Genomic DNA, 25,182 nt, shown 5'->3' with positions numbered 1-25,182 from the left:
TAAAAAAATTATATAAATGAGGTATCGCTGTAATCGTACTGACCCGAAGAATAAAACTGGTTTACTGGTTTATCAATTTTACCAAACGCGGAACAGTATAAACGCCTCCCCCAAAAGAAATTCATGAATAGCTGGTTTTTGGTCATTCTGCCTCACAAAAATTGGAATAAAAAGCGATCAAAAAATGTCACGTGCCCGAAAATGTTACCAATAAAAATGTCAACTCGTCCAGCAAAAAACAAGACCTCAGATGACTCTGTGGACTCAAATATGGAAAAATTAAAGCTCTTAAAATGTTGTAACGCAAAAAATATTTTTTGCAATAAATAGCGTCTTTCAGTGTGTGACGGCTGCCAATCATAAAAATCCGCTAAAAACCCTAAAACCCTAAAAGTAAATCAAACCCACCTTCATCACCCCCTTAATTAGGGAAAAAAAATGTATTTATTTCCATTTTCCCATTAGGGTTAGGGTTAGGGCTAGGGTTAGGGTTAGGGTTAGGGCTAGGGTTAGAGCTAGGGTTAGGGTTAGGTTTAGGGCTGGGGTTAGGGCAAGTTCAAGGGTTAGGGTTAAGGCTAGGGTTAGGTTTAGGGCTAGGGTTAGGGCTAGGGTTAGGGATAGGGTTAGGGTTGGGGCTAGGGTTAAGGCTACAGTTAGGCTTGGGGCTAAATTTAGGGTTAGGGTTGGGACAAAAGTTTTGGTTAGGGTTTGGATTACATTTACGGTTGGGAATTGGGTTGAGATTAGGGTTAGGGGTGTGTTTGGGTTAGAGGTGTGGTTAGGGTTACCATTGGGATTAGGGTTGGGGGTGTGTTTGGATTAGGGTTTCAGTTATAATTGGGGGTTTCCACTGTTTACACACATCAGGGGCTCTCCAAACGCGACATGGCATGTATACTTTACTACTTCCTTCCCTGCACGAGAGGTGTGGTGTATTCAGACCATGTTCCATGCACGTTCAGAAACGACCATTACACGGTAGATAGTAGGGGCACATTTAAAAGATTATCTCAGCACAGGAACATTTTTATAAACTCATGCAAATGTTGAAGTTATTATTATAAGATGTATTGATTTAAATAAACTTTGTTCTTGGTATAATCCCTTTAACACCTTTACCCCCAAGGTGGTTTGCATGTTAATGACCAGGCCATTATTTACAATTCTGAACATTGTCAATTTATGATGTAATAACTCTGGAACGCTTCAACAAATCCCACTGATTCTGAATTTATTTTTTGTCACATATTGTACTTCGTGATAGTCATAAAATTTATTTGATATAACTTGCGTTTATTTGTGAAAAAAATGAAATTTTGCAAAAATGTGGAAAATTTAGCAATTTTCAAACTTTGAATTCTTATTCCCTTGAAACAGAGCGCTATGTCACACAAAAATGTTAATAAGTAGCATTTCCAACATGTATACTTTACATCACCACAATTTTTAAAATATTTTTTTTGTTACGAAGTGATAAGGGTTAAAAGTTGACCAGTGATTTCTATTTTTTTTTAACAAAATTTACAAAACCATATTTTAGGGACCACCTCACATTTGAAGTGACTTTGAGGGGTGTATATGATAAAAAATACCATAAAACGGCATTCTAAAAATAGCATCCCTCAAAGTGCTGAAAATCACATTCAAAAAGTTTATTCACCCTTCAAGTGCTTCACAGAAATTTTTGGAATGTGAAAAAATGAACATTTAACTTTTTTCACAAAAAATGTACTTTTAGGCAATATATTTTTTTTTTATTTTCACAAGGGTATCAGGAAAAAATGGACCCCAAAATTAGTTGTGTAATTTATCCTGAGCATGCCAACACTGCATATGTAAAATGTGGGGAAAACCACTGTTTGGGCACACAGCAGAGTTCAGAAAGGAAAGAGAGCCAATGCGAAATTTGCTTAAGCAATTAGGTGTTTGCAAAGCTCTCGATGTTCCTAAATAACAGAAACCCACCACAAGTGACCCAATTTTGGAAACTAGATCCCTCAAAGAATGTATTTAGATGTGTGATGAGCACCTTTAACCCCAGGTGCTTCAAAGAAGGTAATAACGTTGGGACGTGAAAATAAAAAAGGTCTCATTTTCCCTACAAAAATGTTTTTTTAGCCACATTTTGTCCATTTTCACAAAGATAACAGGAAAAATTTCACCATACAATTTGTTGTGCAATTTCTCCTGAATACACTGATACCCCATATGTGGCGGAATACTATTTTTAAGGCACAGTACAAAGCTCAGAAGGGAAGAGGCGCCAAATTGGAGTCCAAATTTTGCTGGAATGGTTTGAGGGTACCATGTCACATTGGCAGAGCCCTCGAGGTGCCAGAATAACAGAAACCCCCCAAATGTGAACTTATTTTGCAAACTACTCTCCCCAATGAATTCATCTAGGTGTGCAGTCAGCACATCGACACCACATGTGCGGTGAAGAAAGAATAAATTACATTTTTACTACTAAAATGTTGTTTTAGCCCCAATTTTTTTTATTTTTTCTAAGGGCTCATAGGAAATTATTTTACAACAAAACATTTTTTCCTCAGTGCGCCAATACCCTGCATGTATTTAGGAAATATTTTTCAGGCACACTGCAAAGCTTAGAAGGGAAGGAGCGAAATACTATAGTGCAGATATTACTGTTATGGTTTGCGGGCACAATGACCCACAGGGAGAGCCAGAGTTGCCAGAACAGAAGAACCCCTCAACCAATTCATCTGTGGGTGCAGTGATCATTTTGACAGCACAAGTGTGTCACAGAATTTTATACCATTGGCAGTGCAGAAACAATAACTACATTTTTACCATCAAAATTTTGTTTTAGTCTCAGATTTTACATTTTCACACAAGAGGTTGGTAAAAATGGCACCATGATTTGTCCCACAATTTCTTCTGAATGTGGCAATTCCCTGTACGTGGCTGTACAGTACTGCTTAGCCATGTGAAGAAACTTGGGAGAGACGGAGTGCTATTTGCCATCAACACTCGGCACTGTTGCCGGCACTCGGGACCGGAGAGTGCGGCTGTATAGAAATACAATGTGATTTCTTGCATCACAGTCGCAAGTGTGACCCCCGCCTTTGGGTATTTATCTACATGTGTGGTGACAATCTTGACTCCATGGCTGTCTTCCATTAAGTAGTAGCAGTGAATATTGCTCAGTAAAAATTTCAAACTGCCATTGTAGTGACCAGTATGTTGTAGTGACCAGTACGTTGCAGTCACCAGCTCACGCTTCTGAAGACATGCACCCATAAGCTAGGCGCGTGGGGGTAATTTGGATTTGGGAGTGCAGCATTTGTTTTATTTTTTTTGAGGGGAAAGGAGCCATTTAGCTTTTAAAGAGTCTTTGTACTACCAATAACGTGGAATTCTCTATATTTCCGTTAACCGATGACAGACCTGAGTGGGGGCTTGCTTCTTTGTGGAGCTTTTATTAAGAACATTTTACATAATGATTGTGATAACATTTATCGGATGCTCTACGCTGAGCACTTACTTTGGGGTTTCCATCTAAATCTCCAAGTGACGTGATTCAGATGAAACCCCTGAGGGATCTATTCACTATAATGTGGAAGTAGAGTTACTCTGGAGTCCGCATAGCCTCTTTTGAGCATTGGGCTTGTTTTCATAAGTGCATAAAACTGTGGCTGACTGCACTTTTATGCAATCCTAAAAAGACAGACACAACAAGATCACAGGTCGTACGGCGTTCACAGTGCCTCCATCTGCCTCATTATAGGGAATCTTCCACTGGGGGTTCCATCTGAATGAGGTATTTCAGAGATTTAAATGGAAACCCTGGTGTAAGCGCTCAGTGCAGAGCACAGGATAAATGTGCTCCAAGCCTTACTGCGATCTTTGGGAGGCAGAATGAACAAAACAACAGGTGAAGAATTGGTTTTATTTATTTGTGTAGGCCGTTCCTCATGCAGTATAAGTGATTAGAACACTTTATTCTTCGGGTTGGTGAGATTACAGTGATACCAGATTTATGTTGGGTTTTTATGTTTGGCTGCTGTCGCACACAAAAAGATGCTTTTATTGCACAAACTTTATTTTTGTATCGCACTATCTTTTTAGAACTATAATTTTTCCATATTTCGTCCCACAGAGTCATGTGAGCGCTTGTTATTTGCTCGATGAGTTGATGTTTTTATTGGCACCATTTTCAGACACATGACATTTTTTGATTGCTATATATTCCAATTTTTGGAAGGCAGAATGAAACCAGCAATTCTGGAATTTTTTGGGGGGTTATGTAATTCCATGTGTGATAAAATTGATAAGTAAGTTTTATTCTTAGGGTCAGTACGACTACAGGGATACCCAATTTCATGACTTTCATGCAAACATTTTTCATGCCCTGCTCATCTACATACTAGTGGAGCTCCACGTATTAGTTCTCCTGTATCATGTGTTGTGTATTCATTTTGTCCTACACTTGTTTTTAGATGGTTTTTATTTATTTTTTGTATGTTTGACGTTTCTAATAAAAATTGCATGTATTTTTAAGATCCACTTTTAAGTCAGGTGTACACATCAATGTTTGGTCTTTTTTCTCCCCATTTGGAGTAGGGTGATTCTGCTTGCTGAAATGCATACTTCTGAATAGTTTCTGGTGTAATTGTGAGGGTCCCAGAACCCTGCTCCCCACCAATCTGCAGAAAATGTAAGTACATACTACACATATACAACTGTACGCATAGGTAAATGTTTACGTTTCAATTAGACTATGTTTTCCTTGATACGTATTTTCAATATGACACCTATTGGAAGAAACAATCCTAAAGATCAATATATTATATATTAATATACCTAAAGATCAGATGTATTTAGGAGTTTTTGCACCTCATGAGTGCAAAGCAGGACGTCTGACTTGACTGACTGAGAAGGCTCAGACAGGGGTCTTAAGGTACCTTCACACTAAACGACGCTGCAGCGATCCAGACAACGATCCGGATCGCTGCAGCGTCGCTGTTTGGTCGCTGGAGAGCTGTCACACAGACCGCTCTCCAGTGACCAACGATGCCGGTAACCAGGGTAAACATCGGGTTACTAAGCGCAGGGCCGCGCTTAGTAACCCGATGTTTACCCTGGTTACCATCCTAAAAGTAAAAAAAACAAACGCTTCATACTTACCTTCCGCTGTTTATCCCCGGCGCTCTGCTTCTCTGTACTGGCTGTGAGCACAGCAGCCGCTGTGCTCACAGTGAGTGCAGGAAAGCAGAGCGCCGGGGATAAACAGCGGAAGGTAAGTATGAAGTGTTTGTTTTTTTTACTTTTAGGATGGTAACCAGGGTAAACATCGGGTTACTAAGCGCGGCCCTGCGCTTAGTAACCCGATGTTTACCCTGGTTACCAGCGAAGACATCGCTGAATCGGCGTCACACACGCCGATTCAGCGATGTCAGCGGGAGAGCCAGCGACCAAATAAAGTTCTGGCCTTCTAGCCCCGACCAACGACATCACAGCAGGATTCTAATCGCTGCTGCATGTCAAACTGAACGATATCGCTAGCCAGGACGCTGCAACGTCTACGGATCGCTAGCAATATTGTTTAGTGTGAAGGTACCTTAAGGCCTAAAGCCTCTCCTTGTGTATAGCAGTATGTTGCTGTAAGGAGACTTATAGGCCATGCAATGCTCCTTTGAGAATTTAAATGTACAAACGGTCTCTTCAGAGAGGAAAAGGACTTGAACTTGGTGCCACTGGTTGGAATCAACAATCCTACATAGATAATATCTAATGATGTGCAGTTACTGGCATGTAATTGTTAGAACTTTTCAAATTAAAACAGAGATTACTTTGTTTTGACATTATCAGTGACGTGTGAGAAGGGATTCCCTAACTGGCTCAATTCCGTAGCTAAGCTCATTTTGTCATGAATAATGCATAGGCAGATTGAAATTAGCTAATCTACAAGCCAATAGCACTGGAAGTGACACTGCCAGGATTGGTGCAACTTTATGGGGAAAAAATATGAGTAAATTATATAATCTAATATATAAAGCTGAATGTGTGTGTGTATGTATGTATGTCCGGGATTGGCATCTGCACCGTCGCAGCTACAGCCACAAAATTTTGCACAGTCACACGTCTGGACCCCGAGAGCGTCATAGGCTATGTTGTGAGGCGAAATTTTAACCCCGCGCATTCCAATTCACCAAACAATTTTGCCCCTATCTACATAATGGGGAAAAAAGTGAAAGGAAAAGTGTTGGAGGCGTCGCAGCTACAGCCACAAAATTTTGCACAGTCACATGTCTGGACCCTGAGAGCATCATAGGCTATGTTGTGAGGTGAAATTTTAACCCCGTGCTTTCCAATTCACCAAACAATTTTGTCCCTCTCTACATAATGGGGAAAAAGTGAAAGGAAAAGTGTTAGAGGCGTCACAGCTACAGCCACAAAATTTTGCACAGTCACACGTCTGGACCCCGAGAGCGTCATGGGCTATGTGGTGAGATGAAATTTTAACCCCGCTCTTTCCAATTCACTAAACAATTTTGCCCCTATCTACATATTGGGAAAAAGTGAAAGGAAAAGTGTTGGAGGCAAATTGACAGCTGCCAGATGTGAACAAGGGGGACTTAAAGAATGAGAGCGATGCCGCCAAAGAGTATATACCGTACAGTTGCTAAGGTGGGGCCCCGACATGGGATACTCACCACACACGGGGATATGAACACACACACAAAATGCGCCACACACTACCATGTGCTTGAACACATATTACCCTCAGCACACATTTCACCACACATACACCAACCTCGCTACATAAAAGTCGAAACACAAAAGTCGCCGCTCAAAACTCGCCACGCGCAAAACTCGCCACATGCAGAAACTAGGCTCACGCAAAACTCGCCACAAGTGCAAAACTCACCTCATGGAAAACTCGCCACACGCAAAACTTGCACACGCGGAAAAATTGCCACATGCACAAAAGTTGCAACACATGCAAAAGTTGCCTCACACAAAACTTGCACATACTCAAAAGGCACCACACATAAAACTCGCCACACGCAAAACTTGGCATGCGCAAAACTTGCTGCACACAACTTGCTACACCAACCTGTCACATGCAACTCGACACACAAAAAGTTGCTACACGCATGTCCCCACACAAAACTCATCTCACAAAAGTTGCTACATGCATGTCGCCACACGCAACTCAACACACACAACTTGACAAACGAAACTCGCCCTAAAACACACACAAGTCTGGTATTATCCTTCAAAAATAAAAATCTGATTAATAAGCAGACAAACTACAAGAGCAACAAATGTACCATATAGGAAATGCGGCAGCTGTCAGTCACATGACCTGTCTATTACGTGTATGTGTGAGCTAATATATACAGCCAGAGGGGAGGGCTTACTGTTGGCTGGGGATTTATCAGGCTGCCAATTTAGCTTACAAACATTGAGGTAAAAATACTGAGCAAATAACGTGTGAACGAGGTCTAATACAGGAGGAGATGACACACAGGTATATACTATATACAGGGGAGATGACACACAGATATATACTATATACAGGAGAGATGACACACAGGTATATACTATATACAGGAGGAGATGACATACAGGTATATGTTATATATAGAAGATGACATACAGGTATATACTATATACAGGAGGAGATTACACACAGATATATACTATATACAGGGGAGATGACACAGGTATATACTATATACAGGAGGAGATGACATACAGGTATATACTATATATAGAAGGAGATGACATACAGGTATATATTATATATAGGAGATGATGACATACAGGTATATACTATATACAGGGGAGATGACACACAGCAGGTATATACTATATACAGGTGAGATGACATACAGGTATATACTATATACAGGAGATTACATACAGGTGTATACTATATATAAGGGAGATGACAAACATGTATATAATGAGGTGAAAATGAGAGGTGTGAGGTGAAAATGAAAAGGTGTGAGTGCAAAATGAGAGGAGTGAGGGAAAATAGTGCAGTGATCGGAAAATGACAGATGTAAGGTCGAAATGACAAGTGTTAGGGGGGAATGAGAGGAGTGAGGGAGAAAATGAGAGGTGTGAGGGAGAAAATAAGAGATGTGAGGGGGAAAATGAAAGATGTGATTGGGAAAATGAGAGGCGTGATGGGAAAATAAGAGAAGTGAGGTGCTATAATTAACCACAGATATTTACTATGCCCAGGCAACGCCGGGCTCTTCAGCTAGTGTTTATATAAAAACACAACAAATTACAAGCTTCTAGAGAGAGGAACTCTTTTAAAAGCCACATCATTTCATGTTATGTCAAGCAGGTTTAATGGCCGCTGTTTCAGGATACTGTAATGGCCCTTACATTTTTTTAGACCTCAGTTCAAGAAAGTACCTTTAAAATTGTGCTGGACTAGACTTAAAATAGATCACCAAAAACCATAATTTGTAGAGTCCACTGTCTAGCTAGATGCAACTATTACATTACCCTCATTTGCAAATCTATCCATGCCTCTATATGAATTACAGAATAGTTTCTTAAATTAATGAGATGCTGTTTTTGTCTGTACATAGTGAATCAAGTTTGCCAAAAACTTCTCATTCAAGTAGTTAGAGGGCTCACTTCTGCATAGGGGTCCAATAGGGGATTCACCTGTTCCCCTGTGGACCAGTGTGAACTTGCTTTGAATATAGTGGAATGGATGAATCTGCAGCAAGTTGGTGTGAGTGAGGAATCTGTACGAACTTTATCATGTTATTTTATCAAGCCTGCATTTCTTGTGTTGGGTTTTTTGAACTTTAGGTCTGAAAGGTGGCAGATGAGGTTTAACAATGATAAATGTAAGGTTATACACATGGGAAGAAGGAATCAATATCACCATTACACACTGAATGGGAAACCACTGGGTAAATCTGACAGGGAGAAGGACTTGGGGATCCTAGTTAATGATAAACTTACCTGGAGCAGCCAGTGCCAGGCAGCAGCTGCCAAGGCAAACAGGATCATGGGGTGCATTAAAAGAGGTCTGGATACACATGATGAGAGCATTATACTGCCTCTGTACAAATCCCTAGTTAGACCGCACATGGAGTACTGTGTCCAGTTTTGGGCACCGGTGCTCAGGAAGGATATAATGGAACTAGAGAGAGTACAAAGGAGGGCAACAAAATTAATAAAGGGGATGGGAGAACTACAATACCCAGATAGATTAGCGAAATTAGGATTATTTAGTCTAGAAAAAAAGACGACTGAGGGGCGATCTAATAACCATGTATAAGTATATAAGGGGACAATACAAATATCTCGCTGAGGATCTGTTTATACCAAGGAAGGTGACGGGCACAAGGGGGCATTCTTTGCGTCTGGAGGAGAGAAGGTTTTTCCACCAACATAGAAGAGGATTCTTTACTGTTAGGGCAGTGAGAATCTGGAATTGCTTGCCTGAGGAGGTGGTGATGGCGAACTCAGTCGAGGGGTTCAAGAGAGGCCTGGATGTCTTCCTGGAGAAGAACAATATTGTATCATACAATTATTAGGTTCTGTAGAAGGACGTAGATCTGGGGATTTATTATGATGGAATATAGGCTGAACTGGATGGACAAATGTCTTTTTTCGGCCTTACTAACTATGTTACTATCTTACTATGTAAGTAAGTGAAATTATCTCTAAATACTAATGATTAACATAGTATATATCTATATCACATTTAGTACTTTGGATTAGGTGTGCCTTAACCCTGAATTTATCACAATGCAATTATCATATACAATATATCATTACAATGCACACAAATTAGGTTTAGAACAATTTGAGAGTCTGACATGTCTGCAAATGTCATAATGATGCTTATCATGTACCATAATTATGTTATGTCTTAATAGGGTTGAGCGACCTTTACTTTTATAGGATCGGGTCGGGATTCACGAAACCCGACTTTCTCAAAAGTCGGGTCGAGTGAAATCGGCCGATCCTATAAAAAAGTCGGGGTCGGCCGAAACACGAAACCCAATGCATTGCAATGGGTTACTATGGTTCCCAGGGTCTGAAGGAGAGGAAACTCTCCTTCAGGCCCTGGGATCCATATTTAAGTGTAAAAGAAAGAATTTAAATAAAAAATATTGCTATACTCACCCTCTGACGCGCCCTGGTACTAACTGGCAGTCTTCCTTCCTTAGAATCAGCGCTTGAAAGACCTTCAGTGACGTCGCGGCTTGTGATTGGTCGCGCGACGGCCCATGTGACCGCTCACGCGATCAATCACAAGCCGCGACGTCACCGAAGGTCCTTCAAGCGCTTATTCTTAGGAAGGAAGGCTGCCGGAAAGAAGCAGGGCGCTTCCGAGGGTGAGTATATTCTTATTAGGTATATACTCACCCTCGGACGCGCCCTGCTTCTTTCCGGCAGCCTTCCTTCCTTCCTAAGAATCAGCGCTTGAAGGACCTTCGGTGACGTTGCGGCTTGTGATTGGTCACGTGAGCGGTCACATGGGCCGTCGCGCGACCAATCACAAGCCGCGACGTCACCGAAGGTCTTTCAAGCGCTGATTCCAAGGAAGGAAGGCTGCCGGTGAGAACCAGGGCGCGTCAGAGGGTGAGTATAGCAATATTTTTTAGTTTAATTCTTTCTTTTACACTTAAATATGGATTCCGATACTGATTTCCGATATTGCAAACATATCGGAACTCGGTATCGAAATTCCGATACCAGATTCAGAAGATCGCAGACCTCATGGCCAACCCCACACAGGGGTCGGGTCGGGTTTCATGAAATCCGACCTTGCCAAAAGTCGGCGACTTCTGAAAATTACCGACCCGTTTCGCTCAACCCTAGTCTCTACTCTGAAAATGCCAACTTCATTGCTAGCAACTCCCTGTCCTCGATGTAATAATTCCTCTCCACCAGAGTGAAGGTCTTGGAGTAGAAAAAGCAAGGATGTTTCCGACTTTGAGCGTCGTTTTGGAAGAGGACTGCTCCAGCACCGATGGATGAGGCATCCACCTCAATAATGAAGGGCTTATCTACATCGGGACGATGCAGAATGGGAGCGCTAGCAAAATGGGACCTAACAGATAAGAAGGCCTTGGAGACCTCCTCCAACCACAATTTGGGATTTGCACCCTTCTTGGTGAGGGCTACCAAGGGAGCTACCAAAGTGGAGAAGTGGGGAATGAACTGCAGATAATAATCAATGAACTCCATAAAGTGCTGCACTGCTTTGAGAGAATAAGGTTCCTGCCAGTCCATCACTGCTTGTAGCTTGGCAGGATCCATAGATTATCCTTGGGCTGAGATGATATAGCCCAGGAAAGGTAAGGACTCCTGCTCAAATACTCACTTCTCCAACTTGGCATAGAGGGAGTTTGCCCGTAGGAGGTCGAAGACTCTGCAAACATCTCTCACATGGGAATGTATATCTGGAGAGTAGATGAGAATATCATCCAGATAGACTACCATCGAGGTGGGGAGCATATCCCGGAAGATATCATTCACAAAGTCTTGGAAGACGGCAGGGGCATTGCAGAAAGCAAAGGCATCACGAGATACTCTTAGTGCCCATCCCTGGTATTAAAAGCCATCTTCCTTTCATACCCCTCACAGATGAGAATCAGGTTGTAAGCACCCCGCAGATCTAACTTAGTAAATACCATCGCCCCTCGTAGTCTATCGAAGAGCTCAGATATGAAAGGTAGAGGGAACTTATTCTTAACGGTGATGGCATTAAGACCCCGATAGTCAATACTTGGATGCAATTCTCCGTTCTTCTTTTGCACAAAGAAGAACCCCACCACCGCAGGTGACACTGACTTCCTAATGAATCCTCTTGCCAGATTTTACGGGATGCATAGTGACATTGTCTCCTTCTCCTGGAGACACAGGGGATAGACTCATCCCCGGGGAGGCTCTGACCCAGGCAATACATCAATAGGACAGTCATAGGGGCGGTGAGGCGGAAGAGTCTCTGTAGCTCTCATGGAGAATACATCTGCATAAGACAAATTGTGTTTGGGGAGAGAAGTAAGATCTGAAGGTACCTCTCTTGTGGCAACCTTAACGCACTCCCTCAAACATCTGCCCTCACAAGATTTACGCTATCCCAGAATTTTCCCAGAGTACCACTCTATATGAGGACATAACTTATCGCTAGCAGAATCTGGTCTATTCCCTCAGGACTGACAAGAAGGGAAATGATCTCATGATGGGATGGAGACATGGATAACGTAAACGGGATAGTCTGGTGTGTAATTTGTGAGGGCAGTGTCAACCCATTCACCACTCTTACAGTCACTGGTTTGGCTAGCATAACCAGGGGTATTGCATGACGTTGGGCGAAGGCTGATGACATGAAATTCTCCTCCGCCCTGGAATCCTCGGGACCGGAGAGTGCGGCTGTATAGAAATACAATGTGATTTCTTGCATCACAGTCGCAAGTGTGACCCCCGCCTTTGGGTATTTATCTACATGTGTGGTGACAATCTTGACTCCATGGCTGTCTTCCATTAAGTAGTAGCAGTGAATATTGCTCAGTAAAAATTTCAAACTGCCATTGTAGTGACCAGTATGTTGTAGTGACCAGTACGTTGCAGTCACCAGCTCACGCTTCTGAAGACATGCACCCATAAGCTAGGCGCGTGGGGGTAATTTGGATTTGGGAGTGCAGCATTTGTTTTATTTTTTTTGAGGGGAAAGGAGCCATTTAGCTTTTAAAGAGTCTTTGTACTACCAATAACGTGGAATTCTCTATATTTCCGTTAACCGATGACAGACCTGAGTGGGGGCTTGCTTCTTTGTGGAGCTTTTATTAAGAACATTTTACATAATGATTGTGATAACATTTATCGGATGCTCTACGCTGAGCACTTACTTTGGGGTTTCCATCTAAATCTCCAAGTGACGTGATTCAGATGAAACCCCTGAGGGATCTATTCACTATAATGTGGAAGTAGAGTTACTCTGGAGTCCGCATAGCCTCTTTTGAGCATTGGGCTTGTTTTCATAAGTGCATAAAACTGTGGCTGACTGCACTTTTATGCAATCCTAAAAAGACAGACACAACAAGATCACAGGTCGCACGGCGTTCACAGTGCCTCCATCTGCCTCATTATAGGGAATCTTCCACTGGGGGTTCCATCTGAATGAGGTATTTCAGAGATTTAAATGGAAACCCTGGTGTAAGCGCTCAGTGCAGAGCACAGGATAAATGTGCTCCAAGCCTTATTGCGATCTTTGGGAGGCAGAATGAACAAAACAACAGGTGAAGAATTGGTTTTATTTATTTGTGTAGGCCGTTCCTCATGCAGTATAAGTGATTAGAACACTTTATTCTTCGGGTTGGTGAGATTACAGTGATACCAGATTTATGTTGGGTTTTTATGTTTGGCTGCTGTCGCACACAAAAAGATGCTTTTATTGCACAAACTTTATTTTTGTATCGCACTATCTTTTTAGAACTATAATTTTTCCATATTTCGTCCCACAGAGTCATGTGAGCGCTTGTTATTTGCTCGATGAGTTGATGTTTTTATTGGCACCATTTTCAGACACATGACATTTTTTGATTGCTATATATTCCAATTTTTGGAAGGCAGAATGAAACCAGCAATTCTGGAATTTTTTGGGGGGTTATGTAATTCCATGTGTGATAAAATTGATAAGTAAGTTTTATTCTTAGGGTCAGTACGACTACAGGGATACCCAATTTCATGACTTTCATGCAAACATTTTTCATGCCCTGCTCATCTACATACTAGTGGAGCTCCACGTATTAGTTCTCCTGTATCATGTGTTGTGTATTCATTTTGTCCTACACTTGTTTTTAGATGGTTTTTATTTATTTTTTGTATGTTTGACGTTTCTAATAAAAATTGCATGTATTTTTAAGATTCACTTTTAAGTCAGGTGTACACATCAATGTTTGGTCTTTTTTCTCCCCATTTGGAGTAGGGTGATTCTGCTTGCTGAAATGCATACTTCTGAATAGTTTCTGGTGTAATTGTGAGGGTCCCAGAACCCTGCTCCCCACCAATCTGCAGAAAATGTAAGTACATACTACACATATACAACTGTACGCATAGGTAAATGTTTACGTTTCAATTAGACTATGTTTTCCTTGATACGTATTTTCAATATGACACCTATTGGAAGAAACAATCCTAAAGATCAATATATTATATATTAATATACCTAAAGATCAGATGTATTTAGGAGTTTTTGCACCTCATGAGTGCAAAGCAGGACGTCTGACTTGACTGACTGAGAAGGCTCAGACAGGGGTCTTAAGGTACCTTCACACTAAACGACGCTGCAGCGATCCAGACAACGATCCGGATCGCTGCAGCGTCGCTGTTTGGTCGCTGGAGAGCTGTCACACAGACCGCTCTCCAGTGACCAACGATGCCGGTAACCAGGGTAAACATCGGGTTACTAAGCGCAGACCCTTTCCTTACCCGCTGGCTGCAATATTGGATTGAAGTTCATTCTCTGTCCTCCGTAGTACATGCCTGCATAAGGTGCAATCTTGCCTTGCGCAGGCATGTACTACGGAGGACAGATAATGAACTTCAATCCAATATTGCAGCCAGCATGCAGCCAGCGGGTAAGGAAAGGGTGAATCAAACACCCAAAAACCCCGCCTCCATGGCTGAAGATTGTTCCCTCCAAATTCAGGTGACAGTGTCCCTTTAAGGCTGCCGTCACACTAGCAGTATTTGGTCAGTATTTTACATCAGTCTTTATAAGCCAAAACCAGGAGTGGAACAAATAGAGGAAAAGTATAATAGAAACATATTCACCACTTCTGTATTTATCACCCACTCCTGGTTGGCTTACAAATACTGATGTAAAATACTGACTAAATACTGCTAGTGTGATGGCAGCCTAACCGGCCACTCCAGCTCAGATGCCAAAGTCCAGAAGTGGACGGAAAAATTACTGACCATGGATGAACCCTGTGTCAATGCCAGCATTTGGAGTGCTGAATCATGGGTGACACGAGGTCCCAAAAAGACCTGTGTCAGAGAGTCCAGAAACCTTGGAGCACTCTGCACCACATGATCGTCACGCTCCCACAGCGGCGTTGCCCACTCCAACGCCCTGCAGGACAACAGGGATACAATAACTCCCACCTTCACCCGCTCCATGGGAAAATGTGCAGCCAGGAGCTCAAGGTTTATGGCACACTGACTCACGAATCCCCGACACAGCTTACGGTCACCAGTAAACTTATTAGGTAGCGGGAGACGGGATAAGGTCGGAGCAGGGGTGGCAGCGGACAAACTGGCTGCAGCTATGCTAGCAGCCTGAACATCGACCGCGGTAACATCCACAGCAGAGATTATACGCTCTAGAGCTGCCAACCTACCCTCCAGCTGCTGGATGTACCAGTGTAGACGCTGTTTGTCCGCCTTTACAAGCCAGACACTGGCGCTAGTGTAATGTTAGGACTGGCGAAAGGCACCAAATAATAATTAGAGATTGTACAAGGTGCGTTCGCAGTCCGGGGTCCACCGTGCAGCTAAGACACCTGCTGCTTGGTAATGACAATATGCCATATAATGAGAGTACACACACGGGTTAGCTTCACCCGGTATGAAGGAAGCAATCCCTGCTGCATCACAGGGTCGCAATACCGTACAGAGGGCGCAAGCAGGGCAACAGAAAACTCAGCCCCAAGACTCAGGGTAAGAGTTCCTCTAGATCTCTTGCGCTCAACACCGCTACTGTGGTGCCAGGGAATCAACTAAACTAAAACATTTACCGCAACAGAGTGTGTGCAGCGCTGCTCTGGCGGACGCCACTAACCACCCTAACTAGGGCCAGGAAAGCGCACTATCTGCGCACAGCGCCACTCTGGTGGTCGCTTATAATTCAGTATCTTGTGTTAATGTACAGGAGAGCACTGTCGGGTTCTAGGTAGCTCTACCATTCGCGAGCAGGCATCAACACTAGGGATGGGAATGATTTGGAGCTTTCATCTATCGACAGGCATTCATCCACACATGCAAATTAACAAGTTTACAATGAGGTTATTAGAGGACTGGGGGGTCTGCAATACCAAGATAGGTTATTACACTTGGGGATATTTAGATTGGAAAAACGAAGGCTAAGGGATGATCTTATTTTTATGTATAAGTATATGAGGGGACAGTACAAAGACCTTTCTGATGATCTTTTTAATCATAGACCTGAGACAGGGACAAGGGGGCATCCTCTACGTCTGGAGGAAAGGTTTAAGCATAATAACAGATGCGGATTCTTTACTGTAAGAGCAGTGAGACTATGGATCTCTCTGCGCTATGATGTGGTAATGAGTGATTCATTGCTTAAATTTAAGAGGGGACTGGATTCCTTTCTTGAAAAGCATAATGTTACATGTTATATATATTAGATTCCTTGATAGGGCGTTGATCCAGGGAACTAGTCTGATTGCCGTATGTGGAGTTGGGAAGGAATTGTTTTCCCTAATGTGGAGCTTACTTTTTTCCACATGGGTTTTTTTTGCCTTCCTCTGGATCAATATGTTAGGTTAGGCTATGGGTTGAACTAGATGGACTTAAAGTCTTCGTTTAACCTTAATTACTAATTTACTATGTTACTAGTAGGGTTGAGCGAAACGGGTCGAACATTTTCAAAAGTCGCCGACTTTTGGCTAAGTCGGGGTTTCATGAAACCCGATCCGACCCCTGTGCGGGGTCGGCCATGCGGTACGCGACTTTCGCGCCAAAGTCGCGTTTCAATGACGCGAAAAGCGCCATTTCTCAGCCAATGAAGGTAAACGCAGAGTGTGGGCAGCGTGATGACATAGGTCCTGGTCCCCACCATCTTAGAGAAGGGCATTGCAGTGATTGGCTTGCTGTCTGCGACGTCACAGGGGCTATAAAGAGGCGTTCCCGCCGACCGCCATCTTACTGCTGCTGATCTGAGCTTAGGGAGAGGTTGCTGCCGCTTTGTCAGAAGCAGGGATAGCGTTAGGCAGGGTCCATTAACCACAAAACCGCTTGTGCTGCAGCGATTTGCACTGTCCAACACCACCCTCGGTGTGCAGGGACAGTGGAAGTTTTTTTTTTTTTTTTTTTCCCCTCAGCGCTGTAGCTCATTGGGCTGCCCTAGAAGGCTCCCTGATAGCTGCATTGCTGTGTGTACGCCGCTGTGCAAACCAACTGCTTTTTTCAAAGCACAAATCCTCTTGTTCCTTCCTTTCTGCACAGCTATCTTTTTTGTTTGTCCACACTTTTTATTTCATTTGTGCATCAGTCCACTCCTTATTGCTGCCTGCCATACCTGGCTGAGATTACTGCAGGCAGGGAGATAGTAGCTGCCTGCCATACCTGGCTGAGATTACTGCAGGCAGGGAGATAGTAATTGTAGGACATTCCCTGTTTTTTTTTTTTTTTTTTTTTTGGTGGGAGATTAAGATTGGCAATTTGGCATTTCTGCTAGAGTGCCATCCCTGTGTGTGCCATCTCTCTCACATAGTGGGCCATAGAAAGCCTTTTCATTTTTCTGTATTTTTTTTTGTGGGGTGTATAAATTCTCCCTGATAAAAATACAGTGGGAGATTAATATTGGCCTTTGGGCTTGTGTGCCAGTCCTGAGTGTGCCATCTCTCTCACAAATAGTGGGCCATAGAAAGCCTATTTTATTTTTTTTGGGGTTTTATAAATTCTCCCTGAAAAAAAGGGAGATTAATATTGGCCTCTGGGCTTGTGTGCCAGTCCTGAGCGTGCCATCTGTGCCAGTCCTGAGCGTGCCATCTCTCTCACAAATAGTGGGCCATAGAAAGCCTATTTAAATATTTTTTTGGTTTTATAAATTCTCCCAGAAAAAAAGGGAGATTAATATTGGCCTCTGGGCTTGTGTGCCAGTCCTGAGCGTGCCATCTGTGCCAGTCCTGAGCGTCCCATCTCTCTCACAAATAGTGGGCCATAGAAAGCCTATTTTATTTTTTTTTTGGGTTTTAGAAATTCTCCCTGGAAAAAAAAAGGGAGATTAATATTGCCCTTTGGGCTTGTGTGCCAGTACTAAGCGTTCCATCTCTCTCTCTCTCTCTCAGTCAGTGGGCCATAGAACGCCTATTTTTGGTTTTATTTGTTTTCTAAATTCTCCCTGAAAAAATCATTTTATTTTATTTGGTTTCTAAATTCTTCCTGATAAAATCATATTTTTTTTATTATTTTTATTTCTAAAGTCTCCCTGAAAAAAAAAAAAAAAAAAAAAAAAACAGTGGGAGATTAATATTGGCCTTTCTGCTTGTGTGCCAGTCTTGACTCCTGGGTGTGCCATCTCTCTCTCTCTCTCTCTCCAATTGTGGTCCATAGAAAGCCTACATTTTTTTTCCTTGATTTGGGTTCCAAAATCTACCAGAGAAAATAACTCCATCAATCATTGGTAGAAAAATATTGGCCTCTGGGTTTGTGTGCCACTCCTGACTCCTGTGTGCGTCATCTCTCAGTCAGTGGGCCATAGAACGCCTATTTTTGTTTTTATTTGTTTTATAAATTCTCCCTGAAAAAATCATTTTATTTTATTTGGTTTCTAAATTCTTCCTGATAAAATCATATTTTTTTTATTATTTTTTTTTCTAAAGTCTCCCTGAAAAAAAAAAAAAAAAAAAACAGTGGGAGATTAATATTGGCCTTTCTGCTTGTGTGCCAGTCTTGACTCCTGGGTGTGCCATCTCTCTCTCTCTCTCTCTCCAATTGTGGTCCATAGAAAGCCTACATTTTTTTTCCTTGATTTGGGTTCCAAAATCTACCAGAGAAAATAACTCCATCAATCATTGGTAGAAAAATATTGGCCTCTGGGCTTGTGTGCCACTCCTGATTCCTGTGTGCGTCATCTCTCACTCAGTGGCCCATAGAAAGCATATAGTTTGTTACATTTGTTTTCTAAATTCTCCCTGCAAAAATCTATTTTTTTTTTTTTGGGGGGTTTCTAAAGTGTTCCTGAAAAAAATAAAAATAAAAAAAAAATAATAGTGTGACATTAATATTAACATTTGTGCTTCAGTGACAGTCCTGCGTGTGGGGCATCTCTCTAATTTGCAGCCACCAAAAAAAGAGTGTGTAACATTGGGCCTGATTTTCGCTGTGGTCTCACCAACCTGTAAAGGGGTAGCTAAATCATACTGAAGTTATAGCTCACCGTGTAAGTTGTGTGACTGCAACAAATAACGTTAGTTTGGTTACGTTTTTAAAACAATGAGGAAGTCTAGTGGAAGAGGTCGTGGCCGGGGGCGTTCATTGTCAGCTGGTAATGAGGGTAGTGGTAGTGGTGGAGCATCAGGTGGTCGTGGGGGAAAAAATATTGCACCTAAGTCTGGAGCTGTGGAGCCAGGTTCGTCGTCCGGCTACACAAGGCCTCGAACGCTCCCTTTTCTGGGATTAGGAAAACCGCTTTTAAAGCCGGAGCAGCAAGAGCAAGTTTTGGCTTATCTTGCTGACTCAGCCTCTAGCTCTTTTGCCTCATCTCGTGAAACTGGTAAAAGTAAAAGCAGCGCGTCGTTAGTGGATGTTCACGGTCAGGGACAAGTCACTTCCTTGTCCTCTTCAGCAAAAACAACAACAGAGAAGAATGCAGCAGGCGACACAACGGGTTACTCCATGGAGCTCTTTACACATACCGTCCCTGGCTTAGAAAGTGAAGCAGTTAACAGTCCATGCCCATTACAAATTGAATCTGACATGGAGTGCACTGACGCACAGCCACAGCCAGACTACTATGCTGGTCCTTTGACTCAGACCACAACATTGCCCTCGCAGGGTGCTGATCAAGAATCAGACCCTGATGAGACTATGTTGCCCCATCACGAACGCTATACCACCGAACGACACGGTGACACAGACGAAGTTGCGCAGGAGGTACAAGAAGAGTTATTAGATGACCCAGTTCTTGACCCCGATTGGCAGCCATTGGGGGAACAGGGTGCAGGCGGCAGCAGTTCTGAAGCAGAGGAGGAGGAGGGGCCGCAGCAGGCATCAACATCGCCACAGGTTCCATCTGCCGGGCCCGTATCTTGCCCAAAACGCGTGGCAAAGCCAAAACCTGGTGGAGGACAGCGTGGCCATCCGGTTAAAGCTCAGTCTGCAATGCCTGAAAAGGTATCCGATGCTAGAAAGAGTGCAGTCTGGCATTTTTTTAAACAACATCCAATTGATCAGCGCAAAGTCATCTGTCAAAAATGTTCTACTTCCTTAAGCAGAGGTCAGAATCTGAAAAGTCTCAATACTAGTTGCATGCATAGACATTTAACCACCATGCATTTGAAAGCTTGGACTAACTACCAAACGTCCCTTAAGGTTGTTGCACCCTCGGCCAATGAAGCTAGTCATCAACGCAACATCCCTTCCGGCAGTGTAGGACCACCATTTAGCGCACCACCTGCTGTATCTGTGCAGGTATCTTTGCCAGGCCAAAGCAGTCAGGGTCAGGGAATCACCAGTTTCGTAGTAGGAAACACTGCATCTAGGGCACCGGCGGCAACAATACCATCTCCCACCGTCTCTCAGTCTGCCATGTCCACCGGCACCCCCGCTAGTTCCACGATCTCCAGCTCTCCAGTCCAGCTCACCCTACATGAGACTATGGTTAGAAAAAGGAAATACTTAGCCTCGCATCCGCGTACACAGGGTTTGAACGCCCACATAGCTAGACTAATCTCGTTAGAGATGATGCCCTACCGGTTAGTTGAAAGCGAAGCTTTCAAAGACCTGATGGACTACGCTGTACCACGCTACGAGCTACCCAGTCGACACTTTTTTTCCAGAAAAGCCATCCCAGCCCTCCACCAGCATGTTAAAGAGCGCATCGTCCATGCACTCAGGCAATCTGTGAGCACAAAGGTGCACCTGACAACAGATGCATGGACCAGTAGGCATGGCCAGGGACGTTACGTGTCCATCACGGCACACTGGGTAAATGTGGTGGATTCAGGGTCCACAGGGGACAGCAAGTTTGGGACAGTTCTGCCTAGCCCACGGTCTAGTAAACAGTTGTCTGTAGCCGTTCGCACCCCCTCCTCCTCCTCCTCCTCGTCCTCCTGCAGAAGCAAGAGCTCGTCCACAGACCGCAGTCGCACAAACACTCCATCCGCACCTGCCACTGTTGCACACCAGGTCTCCCATTATGGGGCAGCTACTGGCATACGTCAGCAGGCTGTATTGGCTATGAAGTGTTTGGGCGACAATAGACACACCGCGGAAGTTCTGTCCGAGTTCTTGCAGCAAGAAACGCAGTCGTGGCTGGGCACTGTAGATCTTGAGGCAGGCAAGGTAGTGAGTGATAACGGAAGGAATTTCATGGCTGCCATCTCCCTTTCCCAACTGAAACACATTCCTTGCCTGGCTCACACCTTAAACCTGGTGGTGCAGTGCTTCCTGAAAAGTTATCCGGGGTTATCCGACCTGCTCCTCAAAGTGCGTGGACTTTGCGCACATATCCGCCGTTCGCCTGTACACTCCAGCCGTATGCAGACCTATCAGCGTTCTTTGAACCTTCCCCAGCATCGCCTAATCATAGACGTTGCAACAAGGTGGAACTCAACACTGCACATGCTTCAGAGACTGTGCGAACAGAGGCGGGCTGTTATGTTTTTGTGGGAGGATACACATACACGGGCAGGCAGTAGGATGGCAGACATGGAGTTGTCAGGTGTGCAGTGGTCGAAGATTCAAGACATGTGTCAAGTCCTTCAGTGTTTTGAGGAATGCACACGGCTGGTTAGTGCAGACAACGCCATAATAAGCATGAGCATCCCCCTAATGCGTCTGCTGATGCAAAGTTTGACGCACATAAAGGATCAGGCGTCTGCACCAGAGGAAGAGGAAAGCCTTGATGACAGTCAGCGATTGTCTGGTCAGGGCAGTGTACATGACGAGGTACCGGGCGAAGAGGAGGTGGAGGATGAGGAGGATGATGGGGATGAGTATATTTTTAATGAGGAAGCTTTCCCGGGGGCACGGGAAATTGGTGGCGTGGCAAGGCCGGGTTCTGGTTTTTTGAGGGACACAAGTGACGTAGATTTGCCTGCAACTGCCCCTCAACCAAGCACAACCGCAGATTTGACAACGGGAACTTTGGCCCACATGGCGGATTATGCCTTGCGTATCCTCAAAAGGGACACACGCATTACAAAAATGATGAACGATGACGATTACTGGTTGGCCTGCCTCCTTGATCCTCGCTATAAAGGCAAATTGCAAAATATTATGCCACATGAGAACTTGGAACTAATATTAGCAACAAAACAATCAACTCTTGTTGACCGTTTGCTTCTGGCATTCCCTGCACACAGCGCCCGTGATCGTTCTCACACGAGCTCCAGGGGCCAGCAGACCAGAGGTGTTAGAGGGGCAGAAATCAGAAGTGGCGTTGGACAGAGGGGTTTTCTGACCAGGTTGTGGAGTGATTTTTCTATGACCGCAGACAGGACAGGTACTGCAGCATCAATTCAAAGTGACAGGAGACAACATTTGTCCAGTATGGTTACAAACTATTTTTCATCCCTTATCGACGTTCTCCCTCAACCGTCATTCCCATTTGATTACTGGGCATCCAAATTAGACACCTGGCCAGAATTGGCAGAATATGCATTGCAGGAGCTTGCTTGCCCGGCAGCTAGTGTCCTATCAGAAAGAGTATTCAGTGCTGCAGGTTCAATACTAACAGAAAAAAGGACTCGTCTGGCTACCCAAAATGTAGATGATCTAACCTTCATTAAAATGAACCACAACTGGATTTCAAAATCTTTTGCCCCACCCTGCCCGGCTGACACCTAGCTTTCCTATGAAAAGGTCTTGCCTGTGGACTATTCTGAATGACTTTTCCAATCTCGTAATTTTCTTCACCTGATTGTCCAGCATACGACATGTTTCCACCTCACGAAATGGCCAAACTCCCCACACGGGGCCGTGCTATCGCCACTTTGCGCTTGGACCCTTGAGAGTGCTGTTTGTCTGAAGAGGTGGGTGTGGCCGCTTTTGGTCGACGGCACTGCCACTGGGTCCCTCATAGTACAATAAAGTGTCTCTGGCGGTGGTGGTGCGCACCCAACGTCAGACACACCGTTGTAATATGAGGGGCCCTGTGCCTGTACCGCCGGCCACAAGACAGTTCCCCCCCCCAGCTCAAACAGTGCTCTACCACTAGCAAAATTATCTCTCACAGCTTCACCAATGTGTAGTCTAGCCGCTGACATCCTTCAATGCCTGGCACTGACAATACCATTGTTTTGACATTTTTGTTATGTTAGGCCTTCGATGCCTGTCTGCGGTCACTCCTTCCACTAGGCCTCCACTGACCACACCACTGCTGTCCGTGTACCCCTGGAACCAATTTAAAATTGCCTACAGCCATGTGTTATTATTTTAGGCATTCGATGCCTGTCTGCGGTCCATTTTTTCAACTACTACTACACTGACCAGGTCACTGCTGCCCGTGTACCCCTGGAACCAATTTAAAATTGCCTACAGCCATGTGTTATTATTTTAGGCCTTCGATGCCTGTCTGCGGTCACTCCTTCCACTAGGCCTCCACTGACCACACCACTGCTGTCTGTGTACCCCTGGAACCAATTTAAAATTGCCTACAGCCATGTGTTATTATTTTAGGCATTCGATGCCTGTCTGCGGTCCATTTTTTCAACTACTACTACACTGACCAGGTCACTGCTGCCCGTGTACCCCTGGAACCAATTTAAAATTGCCTACAGCCATGTGTTATTATTTTAGGCCTTCGATGCCTGTCTGCGGTCACTCCTTCCACTAGGCCTCCACTGACCACACCACTGCTGTCCGTGTACCCCTGGAACCAATTTAAAATTGCCTACAGCCATGTGTTATTATTTTAGGCATTCGATGCCTGTCTGCGGTCCATTTTTTCAACTACTACTACACTGACCAGGTCACTGCTGCCCGTGTACCCCTGGAACCAATTTAAAATTGCCTACAGCCATGTGTTATTATTTTAGGCCTTCGATGCCTGTCTGCGGTCACTCCTTCCACTAGGCCTCCACTGACCACACCACTGCTGTCCGTGTACCCCTGGAACCAATTTAAAATTGCCTACAGCCAGCCCAATTTTTTTATTTTAGGCCTTCGATGCCTGTCTGCGGTCCATTCTTTCAACTACTACTACACTGACCAGGTCACTGCTGCCCGTGTACCCCTGGAACCAATTTAAAATTGCCTACAGCCATGTGTTATTATTTTAGGCCTTCGATGCCTGTCTGCGGTCACTCCTTCCACTAGGCCTCCACTGACCACACCACTGCTGTCCGTGTACCCCTGGAACCAATTTAAAATTGCCTACAGCCATGTGTTATTATTTTAGGCATTCGATGCCTGTCTGCGGTCCATTTTTTCAACTACTACTACACTGACCAGGTCACTGCTGCCCGTGTACCCCTGGAACCAATTTAAAATTGCCTACAGCCATGTGTTATTATTTTAGGCCTTCGATGCCTGTCTGCGGTCACTCCTTCCACTAGGCCTCCACTGACCACACCACTGCTGTCCGTGTACCCCTGGAACCAATTTAAAATTGCCTACAGCCAGCCCAATTTTTTTATTTTAGGCCTTCGATGCCTGTCTGCGGTCCATTCTTTCAACTACTACTACACTGACCAGGTCACTGCTGCCCGTGTACCCCTGGAACCAATTTAAAATTGCCTACAGCCATGTGTTATTATTTTAGGCATTCGATGCCTGTCTGCGGTCCATTTTTTCAACTACTACTACACTGACCAGGTCACTGCTGCCCGTGTACCCCGGGAACCAATTTAAAATTGCCTACAGCCATGTGTTATTATTTTAGGCATTCGATGCCTGTCTGCGGTCCATTTTTTCAACTACTACTACACTGACCAGGTCACTGCTGCCCGTGTACCCCTGGAACCAATTTAAAATTGCCTACAGCCATGTGTTATTATTTTAGGCCTTCGATGCCTGTCTGCGGTCACTCCTTCCACTAGGCCTCCACTGACCACACCACTGCTGTCCGTGTACCCCTGGAACCAATTTAAAATTGCCTACAGCCATGTGTTATTATTTTAGGCATTCGATGCCTGTCTGCGGTCCATTTTTTCAACTACTACTACACTGACCAGGTCACTGCTGCCCGTGTACCCCTGGAACCAATTTAAAATTGCCTACAGCCATGTGTTATTATTTTAGGCCTTCGAT

This window comes from Ranitomeya imitator, chromosome 10, assembly GCF_032444005.1.
Source record: "Ranitomeya imitator isolate aRanImi1 chromosome 10, aRanImi1.pri, whole genome shotgun sequence".
Classification (NCBI taxonomy): Eukaryota; Metazoa; Chordata; class Amphibia; order Anura; family Dendrobatidae; genus Ranitomeya; species Ranitomeya imitator.
This window is presented reverse-complemented; position numbering follows the sequence as displayed.